Source organism: Varroa destructor, unplaced genomic scaffold (assembly GCF_002443255.2).
Source record: "Varroa destructor unplaced genomic scaffold, Vdes_3.0 BEIS01000003.1, whole genome shotgun sequence".
Taxonomy (NCBI): Eukaryota; Metazoa; Arthropoda; class Arachnida; order Mesostigmata; family Varroidae; genus Varroa; species Varroa destructor.
In genome coordinates, this window is record NW_019211456.1 from 37,972,239 (window position 1) to 37,988,244 (window position 16,006).

Below are 16,006 nucleotides of genomic sequence, written 5' to 3' on the forward strand. Positions count from 1 at the left end.
GACTGCCGCAGACGCAAGGAACGTAAAGGCCGCTTCGTTCACTACTCGTTGTCCTTCCCGAAAAGAAAAACCAGGTTTAACGACGCTTGATGCTGGTTGGCTGCATCAGTCGCTAGGCCGGCAGGTCAGCCCGCCTTATCGTCGTTAGCTAGGAAACGCCTCAAAGTAAACCGCTCGCCGAAGCTTGAGTATATCGGCTGACTTTGACGGGGGTAGCAAAGTTTCGCAGACACCTACTCACTGACTGACAATGCAGTGTAACAGCGAAGGCGATAGTTATTGCCAGCGAATGCAGGTACTGCACATAGCTGGACGGTACAGACAGACAGACAGAGGCGCGGGGCGCTTATAGACATCGAAGTTTACGCGGGGGCGGGGGGCGGTGAGACGTCGCGTGAAAAGCTCACTCGTTTGAGAGCATATAGCATGGAACGTATAGGACGTTCACTGCTTTCTAGTTGCCACCGCTAGCACGGACGATGCCGGTGGAGTGCTAGGTTGGAGAGTGAGCTAGAGGCGAATTGAGACTGAAAAGGTAACCTGTATGGTAGCGAAACTGCTATGTCTGTATTGGAGTTATGTGTGAACTTGGAGAAATCAGAAGATGGATGCTGTTTCTATCCAGCAGGAACGTCAACTCAGATGTGATACAACGGAAAAGCAAGGGGGACGTGCCAAAGAAGGGGAGACGGAATGGAACTGGCCGGATGTGGCTATTGCTGTTTTCGTTGTTATTGCGAATGCTGATGCCCTGGCCGGGGCATTCTTTGCAACTGGTGGTCGACGAGTTCGACGTTCAGAAGATGAGTTTGCGGGTGCGTTGTTGTTTACGGACTCTTTATCTCGTTGAACCTTTGAGTAAGGCCATTCACAGACTAACTGCTCCACAAGTGCAAGATCAGACCGGTGTAATAGGTTTTTTTTATTGAAAATAGCACACAGCTGACTATTGTCATGTACACTACATAAAATTCACGTAATGTGTTGTCGTAACCAAACATTATCTATACCTTGTCGCAAAGACGGTCGTATTACAAATTTTGCTATGTTATAGCCTGCCTTTTATTGGAGTAGTCTAAAAGTTTTCCTGCAAAACTACAAACGATGATGCGCTCACCAATAAGACAGTTCTCTACCAGCTTTAGATTCTAAATAAACTGAAACCCAACAGTTATAAAAAAAAAATATGTATATATATCGGGGGGTTGGTTTTGAACTACTGTGAAATGTTTACCTGACGCCTAACGTATGTACATGAACGTTAGACTTGCTTTGAATTTTCTCACAACATTTAACATTGTATTTGTAATATTATCATTAATTAATCTTTAATTGGGAATTTTTCAAATGTTTTTCTTTCAAGAATAAAAGTAGTGTTTGCATACTCAATGTGCTGCTAATGGCTTCGCGCGCTTCGTTCACAACCACCCTGGCTTACGGCCTAAGTAAAACGACCCAGCGAGCGATCCGTACGATCATGTCTCTCGTAATATACATTAGCGAATCGCTCGAGATTTTCTTTTGCTACTCGGTGTTCGGTGGGTAGTCTTTGAGATTGGATTGTTCCGCACCTGCGTATGCGGAACACCTGAAAATTAAGCACATTTATTAATCTGTAGTAATTTTGTAGCCTTAATAGGTAGTGACTTTTTGTCGACGGTGTTAAGGTCTGAAATTCTGTGGCTAAGGACCTCGTTCTGCAAACGGATGTCTCTACGGGACCAAAAGGCGCCTGCCGGTCAGCCGCAGTAATATTATGTCGCATTCGACAGCCACTTTGTATTTTGAATGACAATGTCATTATACTAATAAATATAGTACGATTATATCTGGGCTGCAGGTAAAGCGGGATAATGGATATACACTGCTCGAGCAGTTACTATTGTTTTCACTGAAATGGAAAAGATTAAACTAGAAAGAATATTCTTAAGTTTTAAGGGCAGAATCCTTGTAAAAATTGATAAAATAGCTAATAAGAAAAGTATAGAAAGCACCAGCCTGTTTGTTAAGTAAATTTATATTACGGATACCTGGTCAATCAATGAATGCGTGATTAATAATACTAGCTCTTAAAAACAAACACATACATATATATATGAGTTCTATGTAAGTAACGTATAGTAACTAGATACGAGCTGAAATAGCTGGCGACTTCATAACACGCTGCGGTTATAGCTATTTGATTTACTACACAACTTCTGAAGTATAACAAGTAAAGATTTTTACTTGGCTTTTATTGATTCAGATATTAGAGGTATATAGTGAGGTCTGACTATATCGACGAGACACGCGATCTCCCCTCTTCTATGTTAAGTCCACCTTTAGAAACTAACTATAGTCAGGCTGTCATTGGATGTTTCCTTGGCTGTCACGTTACTGCTACTGCCGATTTATTTGTCCTTTACAGAGGCTGCGTATAGTATTCATAAAAGGCTACAAAGCGAGTAAATTACTTTTCAAAAGCTCCGCTCAACGAGATATTGACAGCACGTCAACGGAAAACAGGGCAGAAAAATGAGCCACTTACATGCCCAATGTCGTAGTGCCTTTTTCCTAACGCCGAATTACATGCGTGCACGAACATGCACATTGATTAAATCTGACAGTTCAAAATGTTTCTCTTGACCAAAGGGGAGGTCGACCAATGACAATACCGAATGAATTTGGCTGTTTCGAGCGATGGCGATTACCTGAAAAAGAGTTGTGTGTGATATCGATGTATAGACCGACACTGGCCGAAACGAGAGGTTGGAACTTACGAAAGAGACGTACAGTAGCTGCATCGTTAAGTCGAGGCTGTCTGCGACATAGGACCTACCCGTCCTGTGGCCCATCCAGGCAGAATAGATCAGACTAAACGACATTGATGGAAAACCGGACGAGGAGAGAGTTATCGACTCGTCTTCTTCATAAGTTAGTTGTTTTGGAAATATTGCTACCGAACAGAGAACGTCGCACGGCTGCAGGAGAACTGCAGCCAGGGCTTGTCTTCTCAGTCGCTCAGAACAGGCCGACTAAAAAAAAAACACACCGCGCACCATTCAGAACCGTCGCATCGGCCAAACAAGGTAGTGCCCTAGCCAACGAAGCCATTCTCTGTAAAGCCGACGTCCTTTCTGATAAATAAACAGTACTCCTTTCTGGCACTCGCTACGTGGTTCACACCACAAGACGCGGACCAAACAACAAGAATTTAGTAATCTACAATCCTTGTGTGTTGATTTTAAATACAATTTTGTATAATTTACATAGAAGTAGCTGATTGATAAGATTATATTTTTAAATTTTGCCGCTATGAGCTGGCTTGTTCGTTCGAATGACAAAACCAAACAAGCAATCCAGCCCGTGTAAGCTTTTCGGCAGCCATAATATCTGGCTATAATTCAGCAGCTATAATATGGGCTAACTCTGTTTGCCGATTGTAATCTTAACTTACGTAGGAGAGGCCCACGGGTCGGTCGCCTAATCAGAACTCTGATACATATTGACCATTAGGTACTTCGTAATTGTCTGTCCTTCGGCAATCCGTCATGCCGAAATGCGCTGTTAATATTTCCATTTACTGAACTACTATCTATGTAGTGGCTTGTGTATATATGAGTATGAGTTAGTTGTTGAATGAATCTTTGTCCTTTCGTCTCTGTATGTGTGTTTATGTGGTCTGAAACATTCCGCGAGCGCGCATATTGAAGTAAATTATAGTGTCTCGCCCAAGTGAATTGCCCCTGTCTTCAGTGTTTTATCGTTTCCGTGAGTCAATATAGAGCACCTCAGTAATAGATCGGACTGACATTGACGCGTTACTGTTAAACAAGCCAAACATTTTTTGCTGGAAATGCGCGTTATTTCTAGCCGATGAGAGTCACCGATCGCATACAAGCTCACTTAGTTACCTTTCTTATATTATACAAGTGACAATTTAGCAAATGGTGACCATATATATATCCAGCCGGCTAACTATTCCAATCCGTTACATCCAACGATAAGTTTCTATGAAAAAACTTTTGCTTAGGTAGACACCACCGGGCCCAGCGACGCGTGCTGGCTGCAGCTTAAATAATCACGCTATTCATCGAATCTATACGAGACTCGCAATGATGTACATGACAATACTGTTGAATGAAGTGAAATCAAGGGTATACTACCTATGCATACATATGTACGATTCATGGCGGAACGTTGTAGGCCTATTCCGTAGGTTGGCATTTACGCCTCAGACTAGATAATAGTTCCTACATGTGGTAATTCTGCTATTTTGTGACTCGTATAGGTTCAAATGTCAATACATCCCATTGCAAGGAGCGTTCCTTCTACTGTTGTGTTGCCTAGCTATATGCAAAAGCCGCTGCTGCTGTTGTTGTTTTTGTTCTTAATGCCGTTATCATTGTCGACAGCAGCGCTATCACCAGTTGTCGGTTACTTAGGGTAAGCGTCCTGACAGCTTTGTGATTATCTGAAAAGGAAAAGGTAGGTACCCTCATAGAAATTTTCAGCCACATAGATCCGCATCCACCGATAGTAGCACCACTTAGTCGCCAGCGTATGGACGAATGCATAACACGTCAAAGGGGCCAGTGGCGGCGGTGGCCAAGATATATTATCACGCAGATGCGCTCGCACTCACGCACATGGAGAGTTCACATAGTCTATTAACCGGGCAGATTGGATTGACCGACGATGTAAACGAACCCGCCTAATAAATAATACATACATATCTACAACGCGCATCACATACAGAGCGGACTACGTTCGGGATCTTCTGTTGCCGGTACAGCCTTGGATCGTCGCAACACGGTATCCTCATGGAGAGTTCTGGGGGCCAGGCAAAGGCAGGTCGACAGGAGAAACTTAACCTTATGACTTCCGGTCTCGGTATAGCGGTGCCAGACTACGACGCGAATATTACTGCAGGTGGGGTCCGTCGTTGTGACGGCAGAGTGCATAGAGCTCGCGCCGCGTGGTACCTACCAACGACATGAGTGGGTAGAGGGCCGTTACCGGTTGTTGGCCGTCTAGTCGACTTCTCCCTAGTTCGTGAGCAATCTGCTAGCGCACTGGTAGCAATGCTCTTGGTATATTCAGTTAATTCTGACAATGTTTGGGTAAGGAGTGCGCAAGGTGGGGGAATGTAAACAGGAGCAGATATCTCAGTCTCAGTGGGAGCTACCTACTTACTTCACTGGTTGATTTGCCATTTACAGCGAAAGCGGCGTAACAGCATGCGACTCAGTCAGACAGATAACGGCCGATAGAACTGGCACAGCTAATAGCAGTCGGTTGGCAACACTGGGGCTGTTCCTGCTACTGACGATGACGACGCTGATGCCGATCGCCGATAAAAGTGATGATAGCAAAAACGGCCATCGCAGAAGTACCAGCCGAAATGATAGGTAGAGCATATTCATAACATTAACACACTACTACCTGAAATTAATGATTAGAGAAGGAGATTCCTGATGTACAACGACTTAAACAAAACTCGCAATCAGTCTCACTTTCTTCGGTCACTCACGTACTGACGACTTGAGTGCTAAATGGAGTCGGATTCGCAACTGCAAGCAGCATCTATGTATTTGTATACCCGCTCGGATATACTTCGATCCGAAAGCTTCGATTACATAGACAGCCGAAGGGTCCAAGGGTCGTGAATTGGCGGAGCCCTTCATACGTCTCTTGTTTGATACCGTTTGTTGTTTGCTTGCCTGTGTAAATCAGTGGCAACATATGCGAAAGCAATCGAACATAAAAATGATGCCTGGAGTGAGTGAGTGAGAAGGGGGCGAATCTCAAATTGAGAATATTGATTTTGCCCCATTCACTTTTGCGTCTCGTTTCCCGTATGTTCTTCTCGCTTCCAGCGAAACATCAGTGACCCCTCTTGCATCGTTCTTTTTGGGCGCCGGCAAATTCAATAATGGCGTGTCACGCCGACTTGATTTCAGGTCAAGTCTACAAAAGATTATGGCGGCGACTCACGGAGAAACAAACAACGGGACTTGTCTCGACTGGCTGTCCCTATACGAAATTTTCCTGATCATCTCAAATTGCGAATGATAAACGACTGGCCTTCTTCTATAGCAGAGAATTAGCATAGTTTAGTAGTCTCCCTGCACTTACGCAGGCTTGCATTGAATTGCGTTAGTTGATATTAACGTATAACATCGCACACAATTTCCGCGTCCCGATTTGGCCTCTATCGTATTCTTTATGAGAACGCATAGTTTGCGTTTCATTGTTGTTTTTTAGTAGCCACACCGCTATCGGCTTGTAAGCATTAGCAATTCTTTCGTTTGGGCGTCAGAGCACTCTTCACCCGGTACCCGACTTCACATGTTTTTTGCTGTTATTTTGTTATTCCACTGCGCATATTTAGACGCACGTCGTATCTTATCCCGTGCATTGTTTTATACTTATTTATTAAATGATTATACTTGGCGCTGCTTATTTGGTCCTTCTACATGGTAACAGTTGTACTCAGACAATGCGTATAAAATAAAAGGATTTGTTTGACTCGCTACTATATCCGCTAGATGACTGTGCTTTCCAGCGGCGTATTCTGTCGGAGTGTGTCTCAGGGGTCTGCAACCTCGCTGCGGCTATGAATGACATTTTTAAGGAACTCACTGATTACAGTAGTGACGGTAGCAAATGTTTGTTTTTTTTGCGTCTTACAGAAAAATTGGCCTTAATCGTACAGCCGAAGCAGAAAAACAAGGCGGCGGGATCAAATCGATTCCATAAGTTATCATCAACATGATTAGAATAAAAAAAACAGAACAAAATAGGAAATAGAGCTCTATTGAACTTCTTAGGTGACTACTTTATTTAACTTCGATGTAAATGACGACAGCCTTAGCCCTTTATGGGGTTGTGTGCATCAAAATGCGGGGTTCGAAGAAATAACCGGTTCTGTGAGTCGGCGCTAGTTGACGTGGAATATACTGCGGGGCTCAAGTTATATGCAATCATCCATTAGCACAAGTAACAAATAAGTTCGCTATGAGCACTAATGCTTCGGCGTTACCATTGGCGAGCCGAGGGCCTGAAGCAAGAGTAGTAATACCTGTAGCATTCTTATCGTGCATACGCTAAGTCGAAGGATACCAGCCAATCACGTGCATCACTGCTACGGCTTATATTCTTGCATCGTTGTCGTGCTTTTTCTCTATCTCTTGAGTTGTCGTTCTCTCCTGCTACCCCGATCGTTATTAGGGAAAAATGCCAAATAAGAAACTTTTCTTTAAAAGGTGGCCATAGCAGCCGCGTAACAGGTAGCGCCGATAACCATCCGAACCTTTTGAACCCTTATGATGTCACTTCGTTGTTGTCATCGTCGTCTTTTTGGGCTCGTATCAGATTAATTTTTGCTCGCTGGCTCGATATCTCGCTGGCGCTGTTGAAACTGCAGTGACGGACTACGTGCAACGACGATGACGTCGGCAGGGAATCAGAGGAAGCGATGCTAAGAAGGTGTGGCGGTAATAGTGGGCAGCAATACAATTGAAAATCTAATTGTCGACTAAGAACAGCAAAGGTATGAGAGCCAGGAAGTAAAGATTCGTGGCTGAGCGAAACAAATAAGTAGTCGACTTGAAGAGGAACGTAGTTATTTGTCTAGACACACACTGTTCATGCAATGCAGCTGCCGTCGCTGCTGGGGGCGATCCAGATACCTTGAACTTCTACCATACCGCAGATACAGCTGCTAAGAGAAGCGTTGCGAGCACCACCTGTATTAAAGATTCGGCACTAAACCTAGATTAACTATAGTAGAATACTTACCGAAGTAAAGACTACCTTCTCGTGCACTTCTCGATTCCCAAACAACACGTTCGGTGCAGTAACGTGCTCGTACGTTACCATTACTTTAGGGCTAAGTATCAGTGCTTTGACTCTCTCTCTCTCTCTGTAAAATAAATTTCGTAGCGCCAACTCATTTAGTTGTTATGTGAGAATGACAGCTTGGCAATAGTCCATAAACTCACAAAAAACATGCTCGAGCTAAACACCAACGTGCCGAATACCTGAATAAACGAATTTCTTTTAGCGTGCATACCGATAACTTATGAATATGTGTACTTTTTTTTTTAACTTGTTTACTTTTGGGTCAAGTTACTTATCCGATTAGTTTAATATGATATGTAGTGTATCCTTTGAAATTTTTCGGCCACAGAACGACGAATGCGTTCCTGGTTCTCGCTGGGTATTTTATACAAGGACCATTTGTTATATTTTATTGAGAAGCTCATTATAGATAATTTGTACCATTTATATCAAAGCTACAAAGTCTTTTGAGAGAGATTTATTCGGCAAAGTGTGCCACTTCATGTCTTCCTTGCGTCGTCTGGGTCGTACGAGTTTGTAATGCGACACTGTTGACCCGTTTGAGACCCGATCTCTACTTTATTCGTTCATTTCTCCATTGCCAGTCAGAGTTGTTATAGTCTCGTCATTTCACGGTAGAATCTTTCGTCTGGTGCCTCTGTAGCCTACGTATCAACGTGCTCTAAAGGTACATGGGATCACGAGGGGTCATGATTTAGCATTGAAGAACAACTAAGATCTAGACGATTTATGGCAACGGCTTTTTTGAAAATTTGATCAACGCGCTGGAAACAGCAACGAACTGATTGTTTTTGAGGATCTGCCTACGTCGCATTGGCGAACCTTATTGTTGTCATCTATATGAAACTCTGATGTATATGGATGCAGGGGCTGGCAGTTTGCGCGGACTCGAATCGTCCCGGTAATGATATTTCTTCCCTACCGCGAATGCTTTGGTGTATCATAAGGGAACATTGGACGGAACTCCGAATGTAGTATTCTACTCTTGTATATAGTAAAGCCGACTGTACATTTAAACATGTTAGATTATTATCGTTTGTTTAATACCCATGTTTTGTTGTATGCAAGCGTTTCAGTATCTGATTTAGAATCTCAAAAGCCACAATTATCTCGACAAATCTGACTGTGCAAGCACGTTCAGTTAGCTAACAAGTAAAGCGTGCTTGGAGAACAACAAAAGTAAGAAATTTCTCTATCACATTTGTGTCAATATGTAATTAACCTACGCGTACCTTACCATACTCTCATTAGTCTAGACTCTGCTCACTATTACTCTACAGGTAACATATTTGGGACCAGACCAACAATATGGGACTAATCGTTTGGTCTTCTACGCCTTTCCGGCTGACCAACGGCGCGCCTGCCCTGCAATTTCTAAATACAGATAACGCCTCAGCAACAATCCTAATAACGACAGAAACAACATCAGGATCGACGGTACCAACGTCACCAGTTGGTTATCTGTCCGCGCGGCGAGTTTTGTAATCACCACTGTCATTAGATGGACGTCTACGGTAACATCTGATAGCACAGCCTTCGAGTCGAACGCTCATTCTCCCACCCGGTCTAGCACTATGGCGGTCATCTGGCCTCGGCTGACCACCCCTGCCAGAATCATTCTATCCATTTGGCATTTTTAGCTTTCACCAGCTCCTACGTTGCCACTGCTCACTATTCCGCCGCTACATGACGGCGTTAGATTCGTGTAGTAGTCAAGTATCGATCATACCGTTCAATGCAGTGTTTCGTTATGATCGGACACCTCAGGAACAACTTCAATACATGACATTAAATGTGTCTGTTAGCGGTAAAGACCTTATTTGTTTGCCTTATTCTGCTTATCGGTGCAGAACGATTGAGGGTGCTAGTGCGCTGTACCATATCTATCGCTTTCACTGAGCATCGAACACGATCCAATGTTCCTGTGGCCGTTTCTTTTTGCATCTTGAGCCGGGTGTTCTCCTCACTTGAGATCGGCTGGTATGTTGTCGACAATTGTAGCAGTAATTTCAAGCCTTTTGCTCGTTTTATGATGGAGTATACTGTACGCGGTGGCCGCAGACGCAGTACTCGCCATGGCGTTGGAACGCAAACCAAACCCGATGAATAAATTACCCCGAATGAAAAGGTTTACTAACCAGTAATCATACGTACGTTGATATTATGGTCGTCGCCATATTATGACCGCGCAGCTATGCGCAACTGGACAACAAATAGAGTAAATCGTCCATACGATAGCGTTAAAGGGATTAGTTTAAAGAGACCCTGCGACAGTATTGATAAAATATGACATTTCGTTGACTGGCTGGATACCTGCATGCAGTTACGACCAGTCGGTCTTTGCAATGATCGAAAGGGTCTGTCTGACCCGGGCGCATCTTTATCCGGGTAATATTAGTATTAGCACACTTACTAACTTTTCAGTAAGAACAGAAGCACACGAGCTAAAAGAAGCACAACAAACGAGGTGCAAATTAATACCGCATGCATTATCGAATACTTACAACCTGCATACATATATGAACAGAACCGAACAAGATCTATGTATCTAGGCCTATACACACACAATAGCAAGGGTTCACACTGAATGTAGCGGCTGTTCGAGGTAGATGTTGGAACCGACGAGTGAACGTCCCCGTAGTGGGGCTGAGTGTGTCGGATATTATCGTAGGGTAAATTATTAGTAGGGGAGGAAATAAAAGTAGGGGAGAATTGGCATAATGAGATAGCCCAAAGACGTCCAATGATTTCGATACGCACGTCACCCCAACAAGTAACCATGCATTTCTCTGCCCGGGGTCGACGCGGCATTTGTCTTCAAGAGATGACACGAAGCAGGCTATTGACGTTTTAGCTGCACAAGTCCGCGGAGGAATATATAGTGCTCTGATTTCTCTATATATATACATACATATCTATTTATAAAGAATAGTGTTAAAGCAGAAACATGTTATCTGAAGCAAGGAAATTTCAGCGGAAGGGTGGCATATGGCCACGCGCTGCGCATAGCACGCAACAGAAATGTAGGCAGAAAGATCTGGTGGGGTCTAGCATATCTTTAGATGCGCAAGATAGACGGAAAAAGATCGAAGAGCAAAAAGGCTCATTGAGATTTTGCGAAAACTGACGACATAGAAGGTATATGTGCTGACGAGACAAACCGCTCCCGTGCGCCAATATCAGTCAGTTGGCTAGGCAGTAGAGGCAGAAGGTACGCAGTCTTCTACAGCAGCTTGTGACGGGCGCTACGTCAACCTGTTTCGTTCTCAGGGGATGCACGATTGGCCGACAATGACAGATGGATGTGGCCGCTAAAGTAGGCGATACACGCAGTAATAACGACCACTCTATGATGTTTCTGGCAACGAAATATTAAGACACGGCTCGCACCTCAGCTATATTGGCCATCCAAATCTGCCCATTTTCGATGGCGGAGCTGCTGCCACTGTCGCCGCCGCCGCTGCTGTTATGAGGCCAGCCGGAGAGATTACCATTGTCGATATATCTTTCGTCTTTGCCCTGGAGCTTGTAGAAATATCTACAATGAGTTTCAGCCAATAGCAGCGAATCCACACATGTATGTTATATGACTACATATGTATATAATTGTTCACCGAATGAGGAAAAGGTGCTTTGTCGAAACGTTATGCACAGTATGATTACCATTATACGTGGGGCAGCGGAAGGTTCAAACTGAGCTATAGGGGGCTTGAGCGAAAGTGAGTGAAGCTTGGAGTGGTAGCGATAGAGAGCTTCTTTAGCTTCCACTTGTTCTCTAATTTACAGAAAAAATTACCAGTAGAACAAACTGAGTTCATTTATGGCTTTCACGCAATAACGGGTTTACTTTTAGGGTAGCGTTTACTGGTCAATAGGGTAGGTAACTGTACAACTGACTCGACGTTAATAGATGTACACAGTTGAGATGGGCTAATTGTACAAAGTGGTCTGATTTGCCCGTACAATAATGGCATACGCGAGCTCAGATAGGCGCATCTGTGCGGTTGGGCAAACAACGCGTTTTGTACGAAGTTTCAAGTACACAGGAGCGAATTGTTTATCCGTAGAAAAAAGAATGTATCAGATGGTTGGCATTTGTGTTGGTATTACTGCTTTGCTTCATAGCGGATTTGATCGATTATTGAACACTGCCAAACAATAAACGAGTGAACAGTGCGTATGAAGTATCGTCATAAACGGGAACACCGCTATTCTCTACACTATTTGTTTGCTTGTTTTATAACTAAGTCATTTGATAATCAATTGTTTTATTTCCCTGAATAATAGTAGCTCCGTTCATTTCTGACGATTTAAATTACTTGTGCTCAACTCGGAGTTCGAATACTATAAAATTCGAATCGGCTCTATGGCAGACTCTATGGTACAGATTCTCTGCACAATTGGCGCGTCACCGTTGCGACGCAGCGCGAGACAAATACTACCTGGGGGATCTCTGTGACCGCGCCTAATCGAACGCTTCTGTCGCGTAAGCTACGAACGTCTGCTAAGCAGAAGGAAGAAAAGTCGCCGAAGACTCCTGAAACATCGCAGTCATTATCAATCGCACGTTTAATTGCTTTTTGCTTCAAACTGGATTGTAACCACGTATGTATTTGCTTTGGCATGATACAGTTTAAAGTGTCCATATTCCGCATGTGTCTGCCGTCTGTCGTTTGCGTTGCGCAATCTATATGTTGGCTAACAATGAGCACCTAAGAAGGACCTCGAAAACCGAGCAAAGCAAGCTATAAGGAACGCCCCTTTATTCCTGCCCGATCAACGAGTGTTTTGACTTTTCATGTGGTTTTACGATGGGATACGAGACAATTTCCAGTCATATTTCCGAGGCTGTCGGGAAAGATCGGATGTCGCAGTGCAGTTAATCCCGAGTTCTTTTTATTAGCATGTCATCGTCGTGCAGTCAGTCGGTGCAATATTGCAAATATTGACACCGCCTCATCAACATAGATGATCAGTAAATAGTTTCTATTTTGAACCGTTCCGGTGACGGCGATTGCTGAACTGAATAGCGACTGGTAAAAGGACAAAAACCAGAACAACAACAGGCACCGATTCGTACTTTGTCCATTAAGCGTTTTGGTAGAACCGGATCGATACTAGTTCGATTTGTGCCATCAACTAAAATTCTTCAATTAGATATAAACTTTAGACACACGTTTTGCTTGTGGTTAAGTTTTAAAGTTGTCGTTCAAGTTGACAGGACGGCGTAGAGACAGTACGATATCGCGTGCACGTTCAGACTAATCGGGTTTGCTAAGTTCGAGCTCATATACTTGGATTGATCCCTTCCCCGCATCTCTGTCATGTATAGAAACGACTGTTAGATGGACGACTAGAGAAATAGAAGACGTCGACAAAACAACAAGTCAATTCAACGAAACGGAGACTGCGTCAAGTGTGAGATTGCATTGTAAAATTGGTCCGTTAGTATCAAGTAGGATGTTTTTTATGAATGTCTGAGCAGAATTCTATGCCGTCAGAATTCATAAAACCAAAACATTGGCACTATCCTGCTGGCCGCCGTTTGCGGTATTCATTCGAACTTCCTTCCAAGTCGTAGCTGATACTTGGCCGTTGTAATTTACTACATATTAACACAATATATATATATTTTTGTATTTCGTCTCATTCAAAACTTACGAACGCATGAGCATCTTTTTCACTGGCCATTTATCTTTCAGTGGCTCCCTTACACGACGCCAAAGTTCTTCCAAAATTATCAATATAATGAATGTAAGTGATCGTGGAGTATACTTTGTACTATGCCTTATAGCTAGAGCACGGCAATAGTGACTGTGACGTGTATAGATACAGCGAAACAGGTTGCTACCTATTCGAACCTTAAATCCTAATTGTTAGTCCTGCCAACGTACCTGTTCGTCACAGTCCACAAATGACGTCGGCCTTGCCAAGCTGCAAAACCACCGGGTAAAAAAAACCTCAAGAAAAGTAAATTGGCATTAATTTTCTTGTGTCTTTCTATTCTCTTATCCTAATACGTTACGTTTCCATTTTGAATCAAGTGCGTTACCGTGCCTATCGCCTAACGACGTACAATGGTAACGATAGCGTCTCGAGGTGATGGTGGTCCCTAAAGCTCTGCTACAATAACGACGGCGCAGACAAAACTACGACAGTAGCGATGACGGTATTTTAGTTCGTTTATGTAGCAATACGCACTAATGAGGAAGCGCCATAATAGCAATGTTAATAAGCACAATTATGTAGTGATCTGACAGACTGCGTAGTTAGAGCAAAATGCGACTTGTTTTTAACAGGAATATATTTTCTATGTAAGTGATGGTCATCAGATCAGACGACTTCGATTAAACAACAGATGACTGGAGCGACAATTCAGTCGTCTGAATATTATCTGTATAGCTATGTTGCAACAGCCTGAGGGATCGAACATGGCTAGCAATTAGCTGTATGACATCTTGACTTTTGCTGACCAATAATAGGCCCAGCAATATTACAAGTAGGCCATTTGTGATTGTTTACTATTTATAAAAGTCTTTGAGTTGTTTTTCTAAGAAAAAAAACGCTCTTGCCTTATGTATGTATGTATAGAATGTGAAGGAATAAATTTTAGTTTATAAAGCATACGTACACGTTTCCTAGAAAGCAAACGCCTTATTTTTCATTTTTTATTTATCTTATTGATCAAAGAATTTTTAAAATTCGAGCAGCAAAAATTTTCGAAATAAGGCTTTGTATGCTATTTAGCTTTTTTTTTGTTACTATTTTTATGAAGAGCGCAGGTCATACTTTTGTATGGTATTGCAGGTGCATCATTTTAAAAACCTCTAATGTTCTTCTGGCTACCAGGGCCAACCAAGTTTCCTCTCTCTCTTTTTTTGTTCTATTTCTCTGCCACACCGTTATTTTTCATTTTGCTCGTGCTTCGCCAGTGCCCCATAATTTGCCAACGTCTTCATCCGCCGACCAGCTCACCGGGGGGCGTAGAGTTTGTCGGAGCAGAAATATGCAATATGAAGCTTAAGGAACACACTATATGATATCTGTACTGTATCCCTTATGTTCGCGGAGCCTCCACATGTGGGCGAACTGGTCTGTGTGTGATCCTATATGCAATTACGTGTGAAGCTTGCGCCATTTGTTCGTTCCCTTGACTTCTGTGTGCGTCGAGGACCCTGCTGGTGGATGTAGATTTTTTGCCCTTTTTCGCGTTCGAGGCTAAACTAAGATTCATGGGTTCGGCTTAATGAAATTACATCGAGCGTTTTAGGAAAATGAGAACGCGGAAGGGGGTAGCAGTTGGTGCTAGCAGAAGCTGCTGCTGTTGTTGTTGTTGTTGTTGTGTACGGTGGTGGTGGAGGTGGCGGTGATGGCGGTGGCGGTGGTGGCGGTGGCGGTGGCGGTGGTGGCGGTGGCGGTGATGGCGGTGGCGGTGATGGCGGTGGCGGTGATGGCGGTGGCGGTGGTAACTCTGTTGAAAAACTCCATGGTTTTCCAGAGATGTGTGTTGGTTTAACGCCGTGCATGGCAGCTTGTGGACGCTCCACGATGAAGGCGAGCGCTTCTCCTTCAACGACGATTTCCTTTTTCCTCTCCTCACTACATTCTCAAAAATGTGTCGGGAACGAATTAGGGGATGGGGGGCGGAAAAAGGCTAAGGCGGGAACTCAACGGGACGACGATGGACTGGACGCATTCGGCTACGGCAGCTACCGGCACCAGCTACAAGATATGTAGGTTCAGTCTGTGAGTAAAAACAATCTTCGTAGGTTCTTCCCTTCGTTTATCGTATAAAAACGTTGTTCCGCGCCAGCAGCTACCGGCCGGCGATGTCAACCCATTCGCGTGTAAGGAGTGCGAAGAAGTGTCGTGGGCCGCTTGACCGCTCCCCAGAAGGGAGAAGAGGAAAAGGGTAGGGTCAAACAGCGATGCAATAGCAAGATAAGTGCTGTGAAAAGTTGTAGGGTTGCTCGAAAGCGTTTCGTCAAGTCTAGCTGAATTGCCCCTGGGCTGCGCCTTCCACTCATCAGGTTCGTCCAACTCAAACCGAATCGGAAACCCAACTCAACCCAAGCCGAGCTCTGCCGAACCGAATTGGGTGTCGTACTTAGCTATGAAAAAGGATGTTTTTATAGTTGGATATAACCAACCACAAATATCT

At 43.7% G+C, this 16,006-nt stretch overlaps 1 protein-coding gene and 1 long non-coding RNA gene across 3 annotated transcripts in view; one reads left to right on the forward strand and one right to left on the reverse strand.

Moving 5' to 3' along the window:
* LOC111247724 (uncharacterized) overlaps window positions 1-16,006 on the forward strand; it is an 83,693-nt gene that overhangs the window by 20,934 nt on the left and 46,753 nt on the right. The window lies entirely within an intron of this gene.
* Window positions 1,273-3,066, reverse strand: LOC111247725 (uncharacterized). The gene is made up of 3 exons (XR_002672241.2): window positions 2,773-3,066; window positions 2,528-2,690; window positions 1,273-1,588 (listed from the first exon to the last, which is right to left on the reverse strand). It is a non-coding gene; the product is annotated as an uncharacterized LOC111247725 (long non-coding RNA).